Below are 25407 nucleotides of genomic sequence, written 5' to 3'. Positions count from 1 at the left end.
CATTCCCATGTGGATGAAAACCTAATTCTTCTGAAAATGAAACCTGCAAAGAATGGAAACCTAATTCTTATGAAAACTAGACCTGCAAAGGGTGGATGAGCCAGGTTGGTGCCAGGGCTGTTTCAACTTCCTGGTAAAGAGGAGAGGTGGGCTGGTGCTGCTCAGGGCAAGGAGGGGACTGGTCTTATAAGCAACATCTTTGATTTGGGCAGGTGTAAACCTGAGGCCATAACCTGGGACCAACTTCCATCCAGTTCAAGGGAGTAGCAGCACTCTGAGAGCCTCTCATTGGGGTTCCTTTCTCAAAAAGTCTTTCAAAAAAAATACCAAATCCATTTTAAACAATCAAGCTGAAAATATTGAGGTAATAACAAGCTGTGTGTACCTTCTTCTGAAAGGATTCTTTTCCAATAAAGGTGTATGTGATGTAAAAAAAAAAAAAAGAAAGAAAGAAAGAAAGAAAAAATGACTAAAAATCAAGTGGTAAAAGGAAAAAAAATCACAGCAAAAACAGCAGCCTCAGGGAAAAAAGAAGAGAAAAGATGAGTGAAATTGAGAAGATTGACTTCAAAAGCAGATACTTTAAGAAACAAGTAAAAAACATTTAGCAAGCCAGTACTTTGGAACTCAGATACACCAATAAAAAAAATATGGAACAACCCCCTCTGTCTTTCCCTTTGTAACAGGCTTGTCATGGGCAAAACTGAGAAAATGATCAAAGCAGTCACTGGAAAATTACAAATAAATTTTAGAGCAAAAGGACCACCAGAATATAAGTAGTCTGAAAGACTGACATTCTTCAGTGAGATGCCAGAAATTTTAATCTACATTCCTATCCATATTTGTGCTATTCACCAATTAGCAATATATGTTGCCAATTAATATTACCTGTGTAGCCACTTACATGGCCAATAATGTTGTAATAAATAAGTTCTAACCTATAAGAACTATATAACTGGCTTTGAACTTGGAATAAAACCACATTGTCAAAGCAGAAAAAAATTATGTAAGAGCTTATACACGGCAAAAAGCATTCACCAAGCCACCTGAAATTCAGTTGCAGCAGTATTGTATTTTTTTCAGCAAATTAGATTTTCTATTTTCTCAGATAAAAATAACAAGGTCTGAATTTTTCTTTTTGTATGTTTGTTTTTTCCCCAGATATCAAGCATAAATCTAAAGAAAATGTTATCAAGTTCACAGAGAGTCTTCATTAACATTGGTGTCAGCTGCAATTCTCTTCTAAGGGATTTTCTACTCTTCCTTAGTGAAAAAAATCATGTTTTCGCTATACTGGCTTAGTTTTGGAAAACATTTGAAAACTAGATTTTGGGCTGGATCACCACCCTTATGAAGTACCTACATATATTATGATCATTTTTGTCATAGAAAACTCCACTTACTCATGGATTTAAATAGCAGAAATCTTCATGCATATGCAACAAGAAACCAGTTATTGCAAATAATTGTTTCCAAGAGGGTTATTGAATTGTATAATGCATTCAGAAGTTAGAGTAGTACTAAACTATAGGAAGGTATTTAAGTTTTTACAGAGACCAGCTGAACCAAACTACACAGAAGCATCTGAAAACAAAAAGTATTTTGGACATCTGGTTGGGATTTTTTTGGTCATTCAGTTACAATAATAACATTTTTAATTTGTGATCAAATTTGGAGACAGAGTTGTTCTTTTTCTTTTCTCTGAGAAGGAATGTTAAATCTAATATTTCTCTCTGTTTTACTGGCCTAATTCTGATTTCATTTGCAATTTCTGTGAAGATTTTTCTGGTACAAAGGAACACACTGAAAAAAATCAAACTTTTGTTTTAAAAAGCACTCTTAGAAGGAGATTATTCAAAATGACGGGGTTGTACATTTCTTTTGGTATTTCAGGCAGAACGTTCCTGAAATATCTTCAGGAAGACGGTCGGACAACTGGGAAAGTTAGCAAATCATAAACATCAAGAATATTAAAATAATGAGATCATTGCACGGCAGACAAACTGTTTTGAAAACTAAGATTCCAGCTGCATCTCCTGCGCAGCGACAGGACGTGGCTGGGATAAAAGGATGACAGAAATATGCCTCCAAATCCTATAATCCATTCCTCCGTAATTTTTTTCCCAGCCACCAGAAGGAAGAACAAACAAACAAACCAAGCAACCTGACCTCGGTGGAAGAGACAAAGCCAACTGCAAACAAACCCGAAATTCCCTCTCCCTCATCAACATGCTCCAAATGCCCCCAGCAGCCCGCTCCCCAAAAACACCCTTGGGACCACAAACCCCCCGGGCAGCGGGATGAAAGAGAGTGCCGTATCCATTCCACTTCCATTCATCATCGCTAAGCTCCGAGTTTGGGGAAGTTCCATTGCCCATAAACGCCGCGATCATAAGCAGCTGCACACGATATCATTTCGAGCCCGGTTGCGGAACCCGCGTTTCCCCCGAGCTTTGTCCCTCAGCTGCAGCCTGACAGGCGTCAGCCGGACCCAACTCGTTGTTCTAAAAAAGCCTGCGCCGCGTTTCTACGTTTAGCAGCTGAACCGAACTTCACAAAAGCGGCTGAAAAGAATTGGTAAAAGGTTAGGATAGATTGACTGTTTCCAAATTGGAATACTAATGATGATCTTTAATGAAGCCTGACAGTACAATCTGTTTCTTATTGTCCCCTAAGTGCTGGCTACTGATCATATTCAGTGGCTTTAGGTGACAGGGACAGACAGGGACAAATGGGCCCCACTGGTGAGCGGGACTGTGCACAGCTGATCTTTCAACAAGGATTAAATTAATTAAAATGATTCTCCCATCAGAAGAATCAATCTTTTGATTTTTTTATCATCGTAGTGGTTATTAATTTTGAATGATGTCTAATTGGTCCCGCTACTGTTTGGGTCAGCTGGCTTAGTAATCTTCTTAGAAAGCAGTAAAGAATACATAATTTTTGTAGCTGTGTCAGGGAGCAGGGACCTGAACAAGGGAAAAAAAAAAAAACCACCCTGACTTGATTTAATGCCTCTCATAAAGTGTAAAAACAATGAAAAAAGCAGGCAAAATACCTGCCAGACCCAACTGGTGAAAACTGACTTTGCTTTATCAATGTTACTTCTTAAAAAAAAAAAAAAAAAAAAAAAAAAAAGAAGGCACCCTCTCATAAGGATAAATGTTGTTAAAACATTTAAATAAATGCTTTGTTATGGTATTGATAATAAGCACAGTTGGAAATACTTTGTTCTCTGGGCAAAGACAATATACTGAGGGCTCAGAGGGAAGCCCAGACTGATCAAGCAGTTCATCACTAGACTGCAGAGGCAGAACATGCACAGGCTGTGTGGAATCTGGCGCAGACATTTCAGGATTTGATCCTAGCTCCACAAACAATGTCTTCCATTTCTTCTCACAACAGGTCTTTTGAAGCCAATGACCAAAGTAGTAGGATCTGGTCTCTTACTGAAATTTTTAAGGTATTTAAGCCCTTTAAAACAGCAGTGAGAGTTTAGAGGATGTCATGGAAGTGCCTGCAGGTCAGATAAAATATCCCATCTGCCTGGTTTTGATATTTAGGCTGGGTGTGTTACCTCCACAGCTACAATAATGCCCAAACCATCCCTACAAAGCAGCTGTGGGGCTGCTTCTCCTGTGCTGTTCAGGCTGAAGTGACAGAGCAAGAGGAAGGCCACTTTCTGTGCTTCAGAACAACAGACATCTCAACGAGGTGAGGACAAAGCTGCCCCTGACAGAGCTGGGGCAGTACACACCGTGTCCTCCTGCTCACTCTTGAAACATGAAGCTATGGCTGCATGGGGAACCTGAAGGAGAACCAAATCCTGAGCCTTGGCTATTCACACAGTTAAAGCCGCAGAGATTTCTGCTGAAGGAAGTGATATCCAAGTCTCACTCAGATGAAAATAGGCACATAATTCATGGATTTCTTTTTTTTTTTTTCAGTTTGTCTTCTCCACATAGGAAATTATTTCTGCTTTACTTATCCACGACAAGAAGTGCACAAAAGCAAGGAGAGGTTCACCTGGGAAGCCATCCATTCCATCAGTGGAACAAGTGTTTAGGTGATGCACACCCATATAATCCAAAACATTTGAGGGCTGAATGTGTTACCTCCCTCTTCCCTGCAGCTGGCAGTGGGAGGCATCATTCCCTTGGTGAATATACCTTCTCCCGCCACACAACTTGCTGTCTCCTTGGAAAAGGAAATAGGTTGCATGACAGATCAAAGTGGTTCAATCCTGCTTTCTCGTGGAGTGAGCTCTTCTCCTCTAAGAAATCATCACAACTGCTGTAATTCATGCGCTTTAGGTAAAACCTCAGTTAAGCTGGAATAGTAGCTCTTGAGTAAAAATTATTCCCAGACTTTAGCTCTTTGGAGTCAACAGCAAAACCATCAAACCAGGAGCATTCATCCACAAAAACAGATGAAAACCAGATCTTTTACAGTCTTAACTACATTTTGTAAGAAATTCTGGTTAACCACATCTTGCCAGGCTTTGCCAGCCCCAATTCCCACCAAATTATCTTCCTAACTCAAGAAGTAAAAAGAGATTAAAAATCTCTGTTTCTAACTCCTGATCCTACAGATGGTTGTTCTTTAGAAACCATTCTATAGAAAAGCAAGATAAATCTCAACCAAATTACAAGTCATTATAACAATAAATAAAAAGCTTTACACGATAGAGTCCAAATTGTCATTCGAGTTTGGGGGGCTGGACTTGAGTCCTGTTTCATAGGTTAAAAGCATTTATACTTGTTAGATGAAGGTTCTTTTTATCTTTTCTCCACATGCATTCCCCCTACTCGTTCTGCTGTGTTTGGTTAGACTGGGCACACTCATCCTATTCAGCACCATTACTAAATGTTTAGACAAGGAGTTAAGTTGCAGATTGTAAAATCCAACTATTGTTCCCGGCCTCAGCACTGATTTGAGATGGAGCTATGCATCTATGACTTTGGATAGATTACCCTTCTGCTTTTTCCTTGCTTTTTCTTGGATGAATAAGCTGTTCTGCAAAACAGTTTTCAGCAAATGAAGCTAAACATCATTTCACGTGCTCCCATGAATACATTCTCTTAACCAATCTCTCCAGCACTTTTGGTATTATCCTTTTCAAAATGCATTTCAAGACTGGATGGAACGAAAGACTACAGACTAATATCCAGGAAGACAACACCAGCTCCTAAATGTCTTATCCAAGACTAGTATCCTAATAACGTTTTTCATATCTGCAGTCAGAAGAGATAAGCAGGTTAAAAGAATCTCATTGAAATGTGCATTGAAAAATTTATTTCCATGATGAGAAGAGTCTGAGATTTTAAAAAAAGATTAAAATATTTTGAAAACTATACAAGGCTATCACTGTTTGCTTGGTGTTTGAATCATGCTTGAAGCTCAAGTCTTCCTATATTCTTTTCAGACACAGCTGTTTTGACTGGGGTTTCAGAATCCTTCTAAATATGGATGTGTATGTTAAAGCAAGCACGTTAAAGAACCCATTTCTAAATTCAGCTCTTCAAAATATTTGTGTTGCATTGCTACCCAGTATTTCTTTCTCCAAAATATATCTAAATATAGCACTTCCTATTCCTCCTTACAAGCATGATGCCTTTGAGTTAAACCTCGCCATTGCCAGGTGGCTAAAAGCTGTTTTACACACCATGAGGCTGTAGTGTGGATGTGCCCTGGAAAAGCCACATTGCAACAGCAGCACAGCAGCTGCTTAATGTCCCGAATCAAACCAGTGTTTTAGTGCAAGGTGGGATGAGCATCTTCCCCTCAGGACAGCTGTGGAATCCAACAGCGACGTTCTTGTAAACCGAGTTCTGAAAATACATTCACTTTTATGCACACACCAAGTTTTAGTCCTGAGAGCTGCCCTGGTCCTTTGAGGCTGTGTAAGTGCCTTCTTTTCCTCCCTAAACCCCATTCAAAACCACTGTGGATTTCTTCATATCCAACAAAGGAAACAGCTGTGTTGTCCATAGCAGCCAACCTCTCAAAACCATAAAAGATTCAAATACAAACCCAAAAATTAGAGAAGAAACCCTGCAACCCGGCCGGAAAGGAGATCCAACAGACGCACTCATCACTTCAACAATAAGAATATCTCTGGCCACCTACATCATAAACTCTTCTCCAAAGCAGGACAATCTAACGCTGAGATATTTTATTATTTCAGGTTTCCCCCAAGTAAACTCCAGTCCCTGATAAGATGTTGCTCTGAACATTGCTAGATCAGAAACCTCCAACAGCTTTCCCTTTTAATTCAGACCTGGCTGTAAAATTGCTACTTTACAAGCCCTTAAAAAAAAAAAAAAGTCAGGCAGATCTTGAGAGGCATAACTACATCAAAGGAAAGTAACATGGGAATAGAAAACTCATGTATACATTGAAAACAGAGCTTAAATAGAGCCAGGCTTAAGTATTTGTGGAGAATGCTCTCATCTCTTTCTGGTGACCATGATTTCCATACAACCTATTTGGATACTGTCAGATTTTTCTGAAGAGAACTCAGCTCCTAATGGTGGTTTTTAGTTTATATGGTGACAGGCTTTCTGGAATTCCCTGTCTCTGCACTCTTTTTGTTCTCCTAAATACTTTCCCTGCTGGAAAATGCACTGATTCCAAACAGCCATAATGGCTAAGTCCTCTAGCAAATGTCTTAAGTACCTGATTTTGAATAACACCTTGTCCAAGGAATGGGTCAGTTGTTAACCTTTAACCCTCTGTACTGCCGTGCAGGAGGAATCCGCTTAAAATTCCCATTGTAAAGATACACAAGGAGTAGCATTAAGGCTGTTTGACCTCAGGATTTTCTGAAGGTAACTTTTGGATGCAATTTTCTCACATCTTTTTTTTTTTTTTTTTTTTTTTTTTTTTTTGCATTTACAAATAACTCCTTAAATGAGAATTTTAACAAACTTACTTTTCATGGTGCACTTTTTTCCCATTTTTTGAGCCCATTTAGCAGTGAGAGAACTGAAAATACTTTCCAGAAAAAGTTGCAAACAATTTAGGATTCAGAAGTGCCTAAGAAAGAAGCTGTATTTACTTTCCCTGGCTGGGGAATAAGCCAGTTTTGACAACTGATCTTTCTGATAATAGAGTTATCCCAAGGGACCAGAAATCATACACTGAGAAAAGTGAAAAGCTTGGTCTAGACCTGCCTTATGCATGTCACCGGGAAGAAAACATTCCAGACAGATGCCATAAAAATGTTATGTAATAGAAAATGACCATCTAGAACAAACACATAGAATGTAACTGTTGCAGCCAGATGTGGAAACTCGCTTGAAAAAGAAGCCACAACATTGAGGGAGGCCAAGGCACAGTGGGATGGATGCAAAGGTAGAAGGTCCCAGAGCAGGGATGCTGCTCCACAGTCCCTCTGTCACCTGCCTGTGGGCCACGCCATGAGACACAATCCAGGACAAAACTCAGCTGCTCAGGCTAAATTCATAATCTGGATCTCCAGAGTCATCTTGATTAAGCATCTCTTCTCACCAGAACAGTTTAACTGTCTTAGTGAGCAGAGCACAGGATTTCTTTAAGCGGCATAGAACTCCCTGCTGATGGTCCCACAACATTCTTAAAAACGCTTCTGCTAGGCTGGGAATAATCCATTCTGTTTAGCATGGTGAAGGACTATCTTCATAGTAAATCAATTCCCTTTTCTATGAATATATTTGCTTCCATTAAGTAATTTTAAAATTACTTGCATGTAGATAGATCCAAGGTTAGATTACTCTACTAGGCTAGTTTTCTTGCAGCTGTAGATACATCCCAGCACCTTAAACTCAAGCTGAAGCTCTCAGGGATTCTGATTCATAAAACATCCTGCGTCCTGTTTACAAGGGCAGTTTGTGTTTGGTTTTAATTATTATTTAGCCTGCGTATATGGGAAATAAATGTTTTACAGTGACTTCCTCAAAACAGGTGTATGATTCACCTGACTCCCAACTTTTATCGACAAAAATAGTAAGTAAAACATCATGCTGAAAAACTTATTTTCCTGAAATCTAGAAGAGAACTTTAAACTAAAGTTGTTATGAATCCTAGCAATATCATTGTGGCATCTCCATTTTAGTGCTAAAGAAGTAGATTTCAAAGAGCATTTCCATAAAGCAGGTTTAAGTGGAATGCTTGCAGTTCCTTTGATTACAATCTGTGTGGAAGGCAAGGATGCTTAGCATTTGAAGGATTCATTTCCAAGAGACAAATGAACAGTACCTGGGAAATTAAACTAGAGTTAGGGGCTGATAATCCCTGGACAGAAGTGAAGGCAGAGACTCCTTTCTCTTTCAACCTTCATTTTTGAACACTGCATTGTTATACTTTTGTGACCAATGAGGATGCAACCTTTTTCCTGGATGCAGCATGCAGCCTCCTCAAGGTGCCAGAAGCAATAATCCATCTGTTTAAGAAAAAAAAAAGAAACACAAGAGACAAAAAGAAATACAGAGAAAATTTATTGCGCAACTACAGTCTTAGAAACAATTATTTTGCTCCTGCTTGTGGCAACTACTACTGCTGCAGCAGCCCTCTTGTTAGAGGGTAGAAATGAGGCAAGACACCGACTTCTTGTTTATCACAGCATGGAAAGGGTGCTGGTTTAGTCCCCTTTCCAGCTCAGCCATCCTGACTCCAGCCATTCAGTGACTCTGGCTGCAGCAGCTCCTGCTCTGGGCTTCCCTTGCGGGCTCTGACTGCAGGGATCAGCCACGGGCTCTGACTGCACACCCACACTGACCTCACAGCAGGGATGCTCTCTCCGGTTTCACCCGCTCCTCTGGTTCTTCTGGAGCATTCCTTCAATATCATCTTCCTCCCAGTATCTCCTTCTTCAAAATCCTCCCTCTAACCACCTCCTTTTACGACACTTATCTTTATTTGTCACAGCTGCAACCCATTAATGGCAAGGCTGTTCCTCCCCTTTGGTAATTAGTACAGCTGCGACTTGTCAGGGGCAAGGCCACCTGTAATCCTTTCTTCTACACCTACATACTGCTAGTGCTGGTGACCAATCACATTTTTCTTTAATGTTTTAACACTATTTCTGATATGGTCTGTCCAAGTGCAAGTAGGCTTTTTTTTCCTACTATATCTTTTGACTTAGGTATGATGCATTTCATAAATTTAATATCCTTCACTTTCTCAGCTCTCAACTAAAATAGAGCTATCAGCATTGGGAGGTCCTGCTAAAAACTGAAATATTTAAAGAAAAAAAATTCCATTGTTCTAAACAATTTCTTAATCTTTCTGAGGATTTATGTTCATCGTGAACATTCATGGATTCTGGCTTCTGAGATTTTGAATAGGTCCAGACTTGCTAAACTTTCCTCACCTTCTCAGTATCCAAAGCAACAACATACTGATCCTTATGACAAAGCATAAGGATAAATAGAGGTGATCCTTTTGTTATCTGTAAATAGCACAACAACATTCCATTGGCAAGACTCCACTGGGCCTAATCAACACAATTCACCTTCTCCTGATCATATCCTCCAGGTTATTTTAGAGGCAGGCAAAGAGCAGGGTGGGAGAATGCTGAATAAAGTGGAAATGCATGCTCCATTTCAACTATTCCATTACTTCTGGCTTTTCCTCATCCATTACCCGGCGCTTTTTAGCTCCTGTAGGATCTCATATGTCACAGGCAAATCGGTTACACGCAGCAGCAGGTTATCCCAAGGAAAAGGTGGACAGGACAACGTCCGCAGAACACCTCAGGGTACAGACCAGGAGAACGAGGCAACCTTAACACAGGTGATGAACGAGCAGATGAGCCAGCCTCACTTATCTACAGGTTACGAGGTTGATCACTGGTCTGATTTTTCCAATTTTGGACCCCTAAAGCATCTAAAAGTAAAAGGCACAAGAAAAGCTCAGCACAGAACTTTTCCCTAGAGATCCACATTTAGTTAGGGTCAGTCAGAGCAAACACAGAACAATGGATACGTGGGCATTAAACCTAAGAGGCTTTACTTGTTGACATTCGTGGACTCACTTCTGAATACTTTGCCCTTTAAACCTTTGTTGAAACTCCCAATGCAGAAGATGACAGTTCCAACTTAATCTATTGAAGGATGAAACCAAACCTTTGAACTCATTAAAAGCTACCTGTGCCCCTGAATTTCTGGCTTTTACTAGAACATCTCAACCCTTTAATGAAGTCCTTCAATTTTAAATAGTATTTAAATTAAGAACAGTGCAGTTGGAAGAGTAAGTATTGTAATAAAAAGAAACCCCCACAACATCTCATCTTTTTTTGGCAAAATCCTCAAATGAGTCTTAAATGGAGATTTACTTTAAAATACAACCTTTCCTCTGCTGACTGGAAGAGATAAAATCTGTACTTCATCGGTCATCTCCTAATCAATTTTGGCACTTGTCAGATGATGTCCTTGTAGATGTCTACTATGTTCTGTGTCGCTCCTAGGCAGAAGCAGCTATGCTTCTCTACCTCATCATTCATAAAGTGAAGATCTTTGAAATTATTTGCTAGTCCTTATCTTCATTTTCACCCGAGACTTTTGGGGAAATAATGAAAATTGTTACAGGCTCGGCACTTTCGTTATGTGTCTGGAATATTTGCTGTTTACGTAAGGAGTATATTTTTGGAGGTTTTAGCAGGGGTAGCAGGTGACAAAGTGTTCATACCGTGTGCTCTGGCCTGTGAATGCTTCACTGGTGTCGCTCCACTTTTCTGCACTGACCTGGTGAGCAAACACCCAGCAGTGCAGAATTGTTTGCACAGCGAAGGAACTCTTTAAAGACATATCGCTGAATAAGAAAAATTAAACAGCAGAAAAATGTGCTGGACCACTGAAATGGCCAAAACCCCAGAGAGATGGCTCATCCCCAGACACAGCGTGTTTTGTTCTCGCTGCGTATTTCTGGGCCGCATGGAAGAGAGGGTTGGCTGGCTGTGACGAAGGGAAAAGACAGGTTAATCATACTTCTGTGCTTTACGTTTTATTCAAAAAGCATGTGAGGAGTTCATATAGATGTTAAGTAACTGTCAATTAAACTTCCCCTTTGCCCTCCACTGGCAATTTCCCAGGCAGCTGGGGCGGAGGGGGAAATCCCCGTGTCGGTCCTGAGTCCTTGTGTACGACTAAAGACCGAACCAACGGGATTTATTAACTTCATATCGAGCAGCAAGGGGCTGGCCTGGACCCACCACAGCCCCAATAGACGTCCTACTGGGCCACAAACGCCAGGGCCGCCCGCACAACCCCGGCGTGAATGTGCCCGAATTAGGCCGCGCCTAATGCCCGGTTTACTAACACCTGTATTAGCGCTGTGAGGAGCGCTGCTGCCAGACAAGGCGTAATCCCATAAGCTGCTCATTTGCATAGCCCTCATTAGCTGATTAAAACCTGGAGGAGGCGGGTTTTTGCAGCCGGTGGGTCCATTCCGACGCTGCGGCTGCCTGGGTGGCTCGGTAATGAAGGGACGGTGCTGAATGTGAGGTTTATATGTATGGAAGGGATTAAGAGCGTTGGAGTTTGTGTGAACCGATGTTGCCATATTCTCTCGACTGGATCGCAGTAATTGGATGGGAGGAGCAAGAGTGGATCCATTAGTTTTGTCTGTTTGCCCAGGAGCTGGGTGCTAGAGATTCAATTTTGCTTCCTTTTGCTCCCTTGCTTTTGTGAAGCCTGGTGCTTTGTCTAGGGAAGCCCTTAGCACCTCTGTACACTGCCCACACTAAGGGGATTCGGCCACAAAGGAGAAACCTCAGAGACAGCCAGCATAAAACACAGCCTGGACTCAAGTGCTACTTGAGGGCAGCACAATCCTGCCCAGCCCAGTCCTGGGAGAGAAAGTAAGAGATAATTGAAAACTATAAACACCTCTGGAGCCTTTTTATAATTTTATTAGGTCTCCACATTTGGGCTTAACAAACCCCATCATCAAAGAAGCCGTGAGCTCCTTACAAGTAAACTGAATGGCTTGAAATTTCACTGACTTAAGAAGCAATTGTTGGGATTATTTGCTGGGCTTGGATAATTCTAATGCAAAAAAACAAAATCCATTTCCTACATTATTTGTACAGCTGGAGTAATCACTTTGTGTGACTGATGATGTGAAAAAAAAAAAAAAAATTGCAAGCCTGTCTCTCCCATAGTACAAATAATGCACCTTCAGCCACAACAGGAAGAAAACACACTAAATAGTTTTGGGAAGCCTGGTGCCAGGGATAGGCTAGGACAAGTTACATGCAATAGACATTATTAACAGACGTTGTTTAGATGGGGGGAACAATTCAGACATTTAACATCGCCACATCATTCCCACAATGATTTGGAGGATGCTTTCTTTCATTCAGGATAGCTAAAACTTTGAAAAGTTATATAAATGAAGCTGTGGGACACAGGGAAGATAGGACTATTCAAAACAATAACCCACAGATAGCATATCATTTCTCTTTTTAAAAAGGATTTTCCTCCCCAGAACTTAATATCATCATTCTGTTAATTACACATCCTGGAAATTTGACAGTTTGTTTTATGCCACCTTTTTATTTTCATTTTATCCTAAACAATGGCAGTTGGTTTTTTTGAAAAAGAGAAACTAAAAATTCATGATTTCCACTGCCACCAGTGGGTGACAACCACATCATTTACAATATTCCTTCTTAAACAAGGACTCCTGCTCTGTCTGTTTCTTATTTAAAACAGTGTTGATAGCAGCCAGGAGACCAAATAAAAATCTACCAAAATTGTGGTCCTATTTTTTCCCCCCACTATAAACAATTACTTAAGAAGTGTCCTCATCTAGGTACCCTAGAAGGTGTCTAGAGTACCCCATCCCCTTCCCTGTTTTAAGAAACCAGCAACTCCCCATGTCTTTACCTACTTCTCCTTTGTGGCAGCCACTCATCCCTGCCAAGAACAGAAAGTTCAAGCTATGATTATCCTTGTGGGCATTTCAGGAAGCTACACAAGGTACCATCAGCTTGTGCAAGCAACCACTCTCCTCTCCTGGTGACAAAGCCCTGAATTTCCTCTTTCCCTCCTTCCTGCAGGAGCTGAGCCCTCTGTAGCAGCTCTGACAACACCAGTTTGGTTTGCAGGGCACTTAGAACACCTGGCCTAAGCCTGTGGCTATGAGAAATCAGATCCTCTGTGGTTGATTAATGAAACTGCAATGATTGCAAACCCACTGCTGAGAGGACAGCACAGGTTTGTCTATCATTTCCAGACTCTCAGCTTCAACCAGGACAAGTGACAAAGAGGAATGAGGCTGTTCTGAAGTGAGCTGTGGGTGTTTCCACAGCTCCTTACGTGCTTCTGTCTGAGCCTCAGCTGCTGAAATCATCTCAAGTGCCAGCTTCAGAGGAGAAGGAGGCAGCAGAAGTTGCCAAGCTACCTCTCATTCCCCACAAGAAAAGGATCCTTTCCATTCAGATTATTTTCATGCGGGGGTATATAACGTACATGCAACAAATGGATTTGCTGCCAGGAAAGAATGGACACTGAAAAAGCAAATACTCTGTGAGGAGGTTGGGCTATGAGTGCAATGCTGGAGGCTCAGACCCATCATGTGTCCCCTGCAAAATGAGGAGAGAGACAGAACAGGGCTTCCTCTGACAGCCAGATCCCACGGTTCAAGTCAGCCCTTCCAGACTGAGGCTCCTTTATTGAAGTAGGAAATAATTCAGGAAATCATAGAATTCATTTGGGGCTTTTATCTAGAAATAACCATCTTATTTCTTCCATAAAAGAGCGAGCACAGAGGTACATTTTCACCACTTACTGCAAATCACTGTCTAAAGAGCTTCGTGCAAGAGAAGTGACGTTGCAAACGAGCCAGTCAGAACATTAGGCTGTTAATATGTTCTACTGGATTAGACAAAAAAGAGAGAGAGTATGAAACAACCATCTGTGTTTTTAGCAAATCCTACCTGGTGTTGCTTATTTCTCAGCGATGCATCGTAACCTCCTGGGTTACAGCTGATTAGACTGCAGAAACATTGGTGAAAGACTGGGTCCCACTAGGTTCCCTCTCCTTCAGTTGGAACACAGCATCTTTTAAGGTCCCTTCCAAGCTGGGCTGTTGTCTGTGAGGAAGCAGAAAGAAAAATTAAATCAGCAGGCTGAGAGATAGAGAGAGATAAACAAAAAAGTGCTCGACAACTTCAGAAACAAACCAAGGGACAGAACATTTTTTGTAGGTGACAGAGGGGTCTTTTAGTCCTCTCACTGGAGGAAATCCCTCAGGCCCTGCTATGGATTTGCCTTCCCAGAAAATAGAAATTGAAATCCAGAACAGACACCTTCATAGAATTCAAGAAAATGAACCACTTAAATTAATTAGATTACCTTGGGCAAAACAAAGGTGGTTTAGCGCTCCAAAGTGTAGGGAGTTTGGCACCTCTTCAATTCAACATGTTTTAGTTAAGAATTCACGATGTCTTTGGAGTGGATGATGATGATTGCTGTTGTTGATCACACACTTTATTCACGGGATGCATCTATGGAGCTGACTCTCTGTGGAGAAAGACCAACAAGTTTTCTGAAATGACGGCACTGGGCTGTAGGAGAAGGCTGCCAGATGAATCATGCTCTGGCCGCGCCGTGGTAAATTCCAGAGCACATCATAATGCCCCCAGTTGTTTGTTTGGATCATCTCATGCTGCTGCATGCACATTTAGCTGATGTACCAACGCTAACGCGTCACGCTGCTCTCGGAGATGGATTTATAAAATATCTCATAAAAATAAACGGCTTTATTGCCAGGCTCAGCATGAATGATAATCCCACAGATAAAAACCGTTAATCAGAGAATGCGTCGAGGTGATTAGCAAAGCAGGGAGCTGTTTTATGGAGTTTGTGGCTATGTGGTTAGACTAAGTTCTTTCTGCACAAAGCAGACAGCAGTTGCTTGCTGCTGAAATCTCTCTGTATCCACAAGGATCAGATGCTAATAAGACTATATTGTTCAGCCAACCCATGCTCATCCCAGTGCTGTTGATGTACTGCCTGCACAGAACTTTCTCCTGTCACTTTTATTTAGCACACATGCAGACATCTCAACATCACTGCTGGGAACCAAAAAAAAAAACTTTCATTGCATGCTTAAGCTTAGTGCAGTTTGCAAACTGGGGACTCTGACAGAGCTGTCATCTCTTTGTGTATTCTGTTGCTTGTAAATAATGAGAGAATGAAGTACAGAATGAGGGTGGTGGGTTGTTTTTCTCCTCGCTTCAAACCTTTGTACATGAAGACTGAACTCACCTTTTAAAGTGGAAACTTTTTGTAGTAAGATATTTCCTGGTAATTTTAATTTCTGCCATCTTTGACAATTTACTTTGCTTCTAGTCAACATCATCATCCCATGTCCAACACGACTGTGATGTCCACAGGGGGTTGACATCACTGCAAGAAGCTGTTCTTTCCCTCAGGCCTACTTTGTTTCGTACCTTCTCCCTCCATCACCAAACCCCAAAAAAGCCATTAAAAATACAAGAGGGGAAATACTATTACAAAAGCCAGCCTAGGCTACTCTCCAAAACACAGCTGAGCCCTGGGATTCTGGGCAGCCAAGAAACACCCTGAAAGAAAGCTCCACTGTCTCATTTAGGGGGAAATTAAAAAAAATATATCTGGATGTTGGTCCAGAAACACTGACTCTCACAGTTGTTGGAGTAGTTCCAAACCTTTATCCAGCTTTCCATATTGCATGCAACCAGGTATCCCTAAAGAGCCCATGGCTCACATCTAAAATGGGCAGAAATCTCATTAGCTGGATTATCTTCATTTTCCATCTTTATATTAGAATTCTCATGGTCAGTAAAAGCAGTGCACAGAAAAAATAAAGGGATCATCCTAATGAGAGTCTTTAAGCAGCAAGGTCTGATTGGAGCCTTTGTCACATGAGGTGGACATCAGAGAAGGGCTACCTGGAGCACAGGAAATCTCCCACTTTGGGCCAACCTGTACTGCCACAGACTTGGCAGGGGTGTTTGTGAGAAACAGAATCATTTGGGTTGCAAAAGCCCTCTAAGATCATTGAATCCAGCCATTAAGCCTCCACTGCCAAGCCTGCCAGGAAAGTATGTCCCCAAGTCCACCTCATTTTCTGAACAGTTTCGGAAATGATGACTGCACCACTTCCCTTGCACAGCCTGTGCACCAGGGCTTGACAACCCCTCCAGTGAAGAGATGTTTGCTAAGAGCCAAAGCAAACCTCCCCCGGTGCTGCTTGTGGCTCTTTCCTCTTGTCCTGTTACTTGCTACCAGGGACCTGCTGTGGCCTGAGGTGCTGGGGGGGTTTGTAGAGGGCACCTCCACCTCCCCAGTGATGGGAACCACCCGGCCCCAACAGCTGTCTCCAGGCAGCTGTGCTAGCCCCTCTCCCCTCAGGAACTGGATTCCTCTTGCCCAAGTCCCCACAGCTGCACAGGATCAGCTGTGGAGGATACTCAGTGAGAAACATTGCAGCTCCAAAACAAAAATCAAAGTGTCACTTCAAGATGACACTTGAGAGAACAGCTGAGGCTCAACTGCGCTTACAAGCCACCCCCAAGTCTCCAAAGCTGATTAAATTGTTTGAATTGACTTTATCTCCCTGTCCCTTTTGCCTACATAACAGTGTCTTGTAGGGGCCTGTGTTTTATTCTGCCAGTGAAAAGGAATAAACTTTAAAACACCTTTATAACATGGAAATAGATTTTGTGCCCTGTTGTACCACCACAATTCAGTTTTCACACCCGGGGACATTTCGGTGAGTGACATCTGAAAAACTCCCAGCATTTTGCTATTTATTCTACATCACCGTTGTTTTGGCATTATATAACAGGTATACAAATAAAATAATGGAAGGGAGGGGAGCTATATAGGCCATGGGAACTTCTGTGTCAGGAAAACCAATTTATTGCCATCTGGCAGTTACCTATTTAAACAGAATTACAATGTCTGTAATCACAGTGGGACAACAACGAGCAGAAAAGAAGGCTGATCACCTTAACGGACTGTGGTTTATTCCTTGGGGTTTGGACCATAACATGAGAGCTGAGAGTGCAGAAGTATCCAGTCCGGTGAACAGCTTGCTTGCTGGTGTTTTTGGTAATTAGAGAAGAGCCAGAGACGTGCTCGTATTAAAAACCAGCTCTCATTTGGGCCGTGCAATATTGTTTAAATCAGTGGCATCTTTTGTAACTGTCAACAGATCAATTGTCACGGGAAGTGACTGTAAGTTGATTTTTAGATCTCCTTGAAGAGAAGGGATTGGAAGTTTGAAACTGAAATCAAGACCTTTGCTATACAAAAGGCAAAAGGACAGAAGAAAAGAGCGTTCCTGACTGTGATAGCTGATTAAAATAAGCCCACATTTTTTAATCACTTAACTGTCAAAGCACAATTTCTGATTCTCTATCAGAGCTCCATTGCTCCTCACTGTTCTTTCCCGGCTCTCGCAAAGGTGGGAGGTGCAAATAGGTCACCGACTCAGCCCTGGACACAGCCCCCTCTCCCTTGCCCTTCCTCACCCTCCAGCCAAGTACCAAACAGCATCACTGACTCTGGAAGAGGCTCGTACTGGGGAGCCTGTGTGTGCCCACAGACACACTTGCATTATTTAACACACGTTCACCCCCTGTTCCGTCTGCTCTGTCCCCACCATTTACTGCTAAAACAGGTCCCTTATCTTTATTGATCACTCAATTTATCTTTTCTTAGCTCCCCTTGCCCCGTCTGGTGCAGTGTGTCCAAGGTATTGAGCTTAAACATCCGTCTGTTCATACTGTCATGACGGGTTTGCCTCTGAAAGAATAGGGGGAGCAGGTGGTGTGACTAAGTCGAGCCCCGACAGAATAGGGGCACCATGGCTGTGTCCTGTCCCAACCTGCCAGCCATTCCCCACCCTCCCAACTGTTCCACATTAAAGCAGTCAACTGTGGCTTTACAGTCCAAGTTTTACACAACTGTTTTACAAACCAGGAAGAATTTCCTTTGTGGAAGACCTTTTGTTAGGCAGCGCAGGACGGGGAGGGGAGCAGGGTAGAGGGAGTGGAGAGAGCCCGTTCTGAGAGCCAGCGCATTTTAATGTGTGTGGATGCACGCTGCAGGATGTGCCAAGCTGCTGGGGGAGCCAGCTCTGCACTGCTGTGCTGCCTCTAAGCTCTCAGCATATCTTTCAAAGTCGTCAGCCTTCCAGCCCCTTCCCTTTGCCCCTGTCCATGCTTCCACTTCAGTTTGCTAGACCAAATAAGACTGAAATCCAAAGAAAATCAACTCTTGAACATGTTTTTTTTTTTTTTTCCTCAGTAAGAACAGAATATCCATTTTGCACTATAACAAAATTATTAAAAGTCCATCTAACTGCACAGACAAGCCCAAAGAAAAATCCAGGCAATGCTTCAAACACATTCCAGCTTCCAAGCAGTCCTACTACAGGCACTGTGCTGCCTCTGGTCCCATACACAGTGTTTCCTCACAGGATTTGGAAGTGTGTATTCCCTCCCAGATGTGAGACAGACCTCGCATGTGAGGTGTCTGAGACAGTGCGCCCTGAAACGTTTGGTCCATAGGACAAGGAACAGGAATTCACAGGATGGAATCCAAGAACAGCAGGTCTTTGTCACAGCCATGAAACTGTTCTGGTGTCACCACTAGAGTGCTACAAATAGTTACAAACAAAAGCTGAACCTATCAAATCCTTCTTTCTTGTTTTGGGTTTTGTTTTTTTCTTTTCCCCCCTCCTTGTGAGAATTCACAAACACATAATTCACAATTTTTTGAAAGCCAAGGACAAGATTTGGTTGTCTCCCACATCTTTAAAGGGAAGTTACAAGCTTGTTCATATTTACATTCTGTCCTGGAGGCTTTTTCCACAGGCTAAATCATATTGAAAGTTCTATTTCAGGAGAAATTGCAAACTGAGAGAGAGGCTTTTCTGTTTTGAAATTATTGCAGCCAATCACTCAAATCTTATAACTGCAGAGGCAAAAAGGGGAAAAAAAAAAAGTTCAGAGACTTCTTTCTTCCTGCCCTTCCCATCAGACAGCAGTGGACACAAAAGCTGATATCCTGCTGCTATAGGAAATGATACAATTTCTGTGAGGCCTGAGTTCAACCCAATCTGGGAGTCCTGCAGCAGAGACCAGAGACTGCTGGTTTCAGAGGGAAGGATCACCTCTGTCAGTAGATTCCAGGGAAAGTACTGAGGTATAAAGTAAAAGCACTGTTTTCTGTTAGGAGCCTGATCCTCTCAAGCATGTCTCTGGCAGACTTTTCAGTCCAATTGACAGAAGCATACAGTTCAGATTCATGGGGGGTTTTTGCTTCCTAATCAAACACAAACCATGGAAATATCAAAAACCATTCGGGAACATGTTTGAATGCCTTAGAATGAGGCATATGTTAAAAACAAAAAAAAAAGAGAAAACGCATATTCAGAGAAATCCTGACTGACACGTGTCCCTTCAGGAGCCTGGCGTGTAGGTCACTCAGTCCTTCACTTTCAAGAAAGCCCCTGAGGTGCCTCTACAAAAGCTCCAAAGGCACCAGGACAGACACTGACACGGATGCTGTCTGACTTTTGATTGCAGTCTCTCGTGTTGCTGCATTTCCATCGTGCATAAAGAGAACATGGATTTGAGGGCAGCATCAGGAGTGTTTTTCCTCCCAGACCAGTGTCCTAATCATGAGATTCTTTGAGTCTTATTTTTCATTTCCTGTCTCACTGAACATTTATTTAATACACAGTGAAGCACCACATGCAAGAAGCAAGGGGGGCTCTCACCTCACCCTCTCACCACGGGGCTTGGGGTGGTCACCTTGCAGAAGGGAGAAAAAGATTTGATTTTTACCAGGTTGAGGAGAATAACAAAACTAGCACTCCAGGAAATATGAACAAATGCACTTCTACTAAAGCATTGGATGAAAAGATATCATTATGACTTATTTTCAGTCCAAAATTTTTCTCAAGCGCAGCAAGACTTTCTAATACTTTCCTGACAACCAAGATTATTTTACAGTCAAACTAGTAGACAGTGGCACATCTCCAAATGTTTATTGACACCTGGAAGTGATCATCAAGATGAGGATCAGTATCCCCAAGAACGAAACATTCTCAGTGTCCTGCCTAAAAATTTGCACCACAAACACAGTAGAAAACAAAGCTCAATATTTCAGTATTTTAGGTAAGCAGAGAAAGAAGGTACCTACAGAGATCTGTAGATAAAGAGTCTTTGTTACTTAAAAAGGTGCACCTAGACATTTTCTCAATAATTGATTAAAATCTGCATTAAAGCTGGAGGGAAAGAAAAAAATCTTACCTCTCTGCTCATTTCAGAAGTGTTGCAATTAAATGTCTACTTCAGAAGAGCTCTGTCACAAACACTGCATTGCCTGTAAACTGAGAAATCACAATTATAGATTAGAAAATCCTTCTTAATTTTCTTTTTGAGTATTGTATATGATTTCTTAATTACCAAGTTAAGCCCTCTCATTTTGTTCCTACTAACTTCTTCAATGCTGATTTCTCTCACATTTGGGTATGAATCATCAATACCTTGGATGGATGGTGTTCAAAATGTGGGCATAAAAGGCAGGTGGGAAGCCTCCAGTCATTCTATTTTATCTGCTCATGCAGCTTGGTTTAGAGCCTATTTGTGTGCAGAAGTACTTGGAGAATTGCTGAATCAGTTATCAATTTATCCTTACGTTATACTAAGGGTAGACAGAGAACCAAGCGGGTGGAAAAAAAGCGGAACTAGACAGGAGATAATATGATGTTCCCTGTGACCTGAAATGCATGTCTGAATTAGATCAGAAATAATCTCATTAGATTGAAATGAGTCTCATGGACTTTCCAAGCCCTGATGGATGTTTTTCTACACTACAAAAGTCACCATAAGGTTTGCCATACACATTTTGATACAGTGACATTTTTCCAAGAGGTTTGTTGCTTGCGGGGCACAGCTATTGTGGTTCAGAATAAATTGTGTTGCCTGCTTTTCTGTAGAAAAGGCTACATGGCAGCTGCCAAAAGCTGTCTGAAATCAGCATTGCTTTCTAAAAAAAAAAAAAAAAAAAAAAAAAACACCATATCAACATAAGGATAAAAGAAACTTAGTTTTCTGGGACAGTCAGCTCCATGCAACTCTTTATTGAGAGGTGAGAACAAGCTTTCTGCACTGGTATATACAACCCTCAAAATATTGTACGTGGATTTTGCCGCTTCTGTGAAACAACACTGTCGCTTGCTGCATCCATCAAATTTGATTTAACTTGCCTAAAAGTCATGTAATACTATCCCTAATATATATAATGCTATCATTTCTCTTCCCCAATGGAGGAACAAAATTATAAGAGGAAGGGAAAATAAAAGTCATTTTATCATCAACCCATCCCATTGCAAAAGCAATATTTGTGTTATTGTGCATAATAGTTTGAACTATAATTTAATACATCCCTTTAACAACCCACAAATTATCTCTTGACAACTAGAAATAATAGGTCTTTTTGTTAAAAACAGAAAGCATGTGAAGACTAAAGGTTAAACAGGTCTTTTCATCATGATAAATCACTGGTTAATGAGCCTGGCATTGTTGGGTATTATACTTGCTCACTTCAATGCCATTACCTTCTGGTTGTAAAGCTGACACTACTAATGATCTTCATTCTTTGAACTTTTCCACAATATTGACTGGTTGCATGGAGCAGATGTTACTTGGATTTGACTGCAAAAGTGGCAATTCTTCTAAGGCGCCGAGCAGCCCTGAAAAGAACGATACTGAGCACAATGTATTTCGATATCTCTACCTCAAAAGAGACTCTTCTCTAAGGTCGATTCTTGCTCTTGCAATCTCTTGGTATCACACAAAAACCGACCTTTAATAAGAAATCAAGATTCTTCACTTGCCTTCCATAGTTTCCTTTTTTTTTTTTTTTTTTTTGGCTAAGTTGTAATACTGCAATGAACTAATACCAGAAAATTCGCATCTCTGTCGTTGCACCCATAACTTCTCCTGCAGTTATAGTACTTGCAAGTTAAAAAAAAAAAAAAAAAAGAGCTGGGTATTTATTTCACAGCTTTTCTTGCTGTTGCCTGAAGGACGCTGAGGTCACCAGGAGCTGTGTTAGTGAGCAGAGTGCTGACAAAGCAGGATGCAGAGCGGCTGCACACATGTGCTTGTGCACCCACATCCATCACTTTTTGTTTCAGAGGGAAGGAAGGAGGCCCAGCAGACCTGCCCTGAGCAGGCAGTGGGGAGAAGCAGACAGCTACTGACACCTCTTTAACATTCCAGGGCTTTGTGTGAGGGACCTGGTTCAGATAAACTCACAGAGCCCTGGGATGGCCAAGGAAGAACCATGGGTAAGAAAGCAGGGACCAACAAGTTTTAATTTAAAATAGAAAGAATGTGGAAGCTTCATGTTTATCCCCATTCCTTTCTCTTCCCGACCTTGCCCTTTTCTTATACTTCCTCTCGCACTGTTCCTATCACTACTTGACTTTAGAAAATGTGGACTGTAGAGCAAAATTCAAACCTTGAGAAGGCAGAGGTGGTTTTATCTCAGTTTACATACAGTTCTGGACCAGCAAGATTTTGCTGCATCCTAGAATAGGAATGGGGACAAATGAACTCACCATTCCCTAAGTCAAAGATCAGATATTGACCATTCTTTGGAGAATTCTGTGCACTAGCAAGCAGCAAAACTGCGTAGTTCAGCCTGTATAAAGGCCAAATTCTTCCCTCTTTGCACCACTATGTTAAGCCAAATGTGCCCCAAGGACTTCTAGATTCCTTTCTGCTTTTCTCTAAGTAAAGGTGTATTTTTCTTTTCTTTCAGTGAGTTTGTGGAGAGTGGAGAATGAAGATGTGACTGCTTTTACAGGTAACATTCTTGTTCTGGTGTTGTCTCATGTCAAGTGAATGGAAAAAAAAAAAAATTGAGCAATTTCGCCAAAGAAAGAAAATAATGCTAAAATTTCATACTCAAAAATCCAGGATACAAAAGGCATTTCACATGTACCAGTAGCAATTCACTGGTATGTAAAAAGTGCTAAATAAAATATTAACCCTGAAGGCTTAATCCTTAATCAGCATGGGAAACTTAAGAAACTTTTCAATAGTATTAATTTTGCGATATGAAAGTGTAAACACGAACATACTTCCCGTACATCACCTCTGATCCTACCAAACTCTGTTGGACTGAGAGAAAAGGTCTGCACATGGTGAGTCTATTATACCAGCACCTGAGGCTATCTGATATACAAAGAAGGCTTCCCTTAAAAAAAAAAAAAAAAAAATTAGATCAACTCACATACAGGATAAAAATCCTGAACAAGTCAGCCAAAAGGTTTCTTATCATTAAGATGACATCTCTAAAAACTCATGCATCATATGGGATCTGCCCTGGTGTCACAGAAAAACTGTCTCTAGTCACTATTCCCAAAGTTACTGTAAGATACACATAAATATTTACTTATTGTCCCACAGTCAGAACTGCAATCTTGCAAAATGCAAGCTGGCTTACACTACAGAGATAAAAACCCTCTCCTGCTCAGAGCTCACATGGAATGAGAGTTTTCATTTGAAGAATATTTACTTGTTAGTGCAAGTAATTTGTTTCTATTTTTGTGTCTACAAAGTTGGTTTTTAGCATGTACCGATTAGTCAAAAATACTTTGAAAGACATATTTTTGCTATTCCTTTGCAAAAATTATTTTTAGTATGGGTAGTACCAACATTTTTTTTTCCTTTTGCTTATCAGTTTAAGTGTTTCACGTTTTCTTGATAAATCAAGAAAAAGGAGAGGGACTTCTGTGAAAAAAAGCCCTTTGAATCCAGTGGACTGTATACAAGTGCTCCATATATTTTAAAATTCTTTTTCAACCAGTTCCACTGATACTGTTGGATGCCAGTATTGCAAATTGCTTTCTCACCATCTCTGTGGTGTTCTCAGACAGCCTGTATTTCGTCATAAAATGCTCAAATTTTTAAATGCTAATCTGTTTTTTGGTGTATATCTATCTATATATATATATATATTTTTTTTTTTTTTTTTTTCCCCTTGTACTAGATGCAAAACCAGTGGCTAGACACCTGCATTCATTTGGACATTCAGATATAGTTTATCACCATGTAACCAAAGCACTTCTACACTATTTGAGCCATGAAACATCACTAGTGGTAAACACCCCAGCACAAGCTAATGCAAATTATCTGGGAAAGGCTTTGCTAGACAAACCATATTTCTAGCAGAGACAGATGCACTGGGAGTTCCTGGTTTTATGGGCAACCTCTTTAATCAAAGAAACAATCAAAGAATCCTTCAGGCTGCCATTCCAATGTCCTGACCCCATGCTTCCTGCTTATCTTTCCTTCCAAAATCAGAAATCCAAATAAACGTTGTATGCGTATAAAAATTCCAACAAGTAACACCTTAAATTGCTTATTCCACTATTTCTCTAAGCAGAAGAGGCTTGGTCGCAGGGAAAGCAGCAGTATAAATCTGCGTGTGTGTGTCTCCAATGCAGCACAGCCTGCTGATGTGTAACATTCGGTGAATACACTTCCCCATGTGCTAGCCAGGGGTTTTATAAAGTTCTTGAAAAACCTCCAGCCTGGCAGCAGAACTGGCTGGAAAGACTTAGAGCCAATCCATTAGAACATTTTCCCCACAGATGCATTCCTGCAGCCTCCTCTGCCTATCATGACCACATTCACCCCCACTGGCCCTTTGCCTTTGACCTCTCTCTGCCACTGCCTCCGATTTTGTATTTGTTTTCTGAGGACCTGTTATCAATCACTTTTAAGTACCCTTAAGCAGGACGTTTAACCTAGGCATGTGAAAGTACTAGATCCTTCCACGCAAAGAAACAAGTTGTTGTAGGCAAGGCATAGTTTGTATCCCTTAAGACAGCAAAGCCAGAAAAAATAATAGGAAAAAAAAAAAAAAAAAGCCTTGCATGTTTTACCTACTAAAAACCCCCCAAAAAACAAAGGCAAAATAAAGTTCTTGTACACATTGCAGTTCCCAGAACTTGCATGAGGTTTGCCGTGCCTCAAGCCCCTACCCACTTTGATAACCTACAAACCAAGACATCTGCTTCGAAGAGTTCGAGTGCTGGTGTTGGCTAATTTCTCTTGTACCAAAATGTTGCATTTTATTTCTGCTGATTAGCATAAAATTGTTCCCATTGTCTCAGCCACAGAGGCACACAATGGTGCCAAAGATCCCTGCAGTGGGGAGTTTCTGTAGATTTCCAGCTCCTGGCTTTGCTTTAGAATTCATTAGCCACAGGAGCACCACATGCTCTGTGCTGGATTTTGACATACACATCAAGAAATATATAGTTTTTCATCGGCAGCTCCCAGAAAAGTTTAATTATTTGCTCTCAGCAGCCAGAGGAGCTATTTTTTTTTAATCACTGAAT

At 41.2% G+C, this 25407-nt stretch overlaps 1 long non-coding RNA gene across 2 annotated transcripts in view; it reads right to left on the bottom strand.

The window, feature by feature from the left end:
• Positions 1 to 8246: 8246 nt before the first annotated feature.
• The window catches only part of LOC120754328 (uncharacterized), a 60397-nt gene continuing 43236 nt past the window's right edge, over positions 8247 to 25407 (bottom strand). The window contains exons 2-7 of one of the 2 annotated variants that reach the window (XR_005701390.1): positions 21607 to 21741; positions 20297 to 20376; positions 14340 to 14507; positions 13922 to 14077; positions 8759 to 9867; positions 8247 to 8422 (exon numbers count right to left, since the gene is read on the bottom strand). This is a non-coding gene — a long non-coding RNA (uncharacterized LOC120754328). Of the gene's footprint in view, positions 8423 to 8483; positions 9868 to 13921; positions 14078 to 14339; positions 14508 to 20296; positions 20377 to 21606; positions 21742 to 25407 lie in introns of those variants that run through there. The other variant, XR_005701389.2, reaches the window with a different exon arrangement.

The sequence above is a fragment of the Hirundo rustica genome, chromosome 6 (genome assembly GCF_015227805.2).
Source record: "Hirundo rustica isolate bHirRus1 chromosome 6, bHirRus1.pri.v3, whole genome shotgun sequence".
NCBI classification, from domain to species: domain Eukaryota; kingdom Metazoa; phylum Chordata; class Aves; order Passeriformes; family Hirundinidae; genus Hirundo; species Hirundo rustica.
The sequence above is the reverse complement of the archived record's forward strand: the minus strand, read 5'-3'. Positions and strand labels throughout refer to the sequence as shown.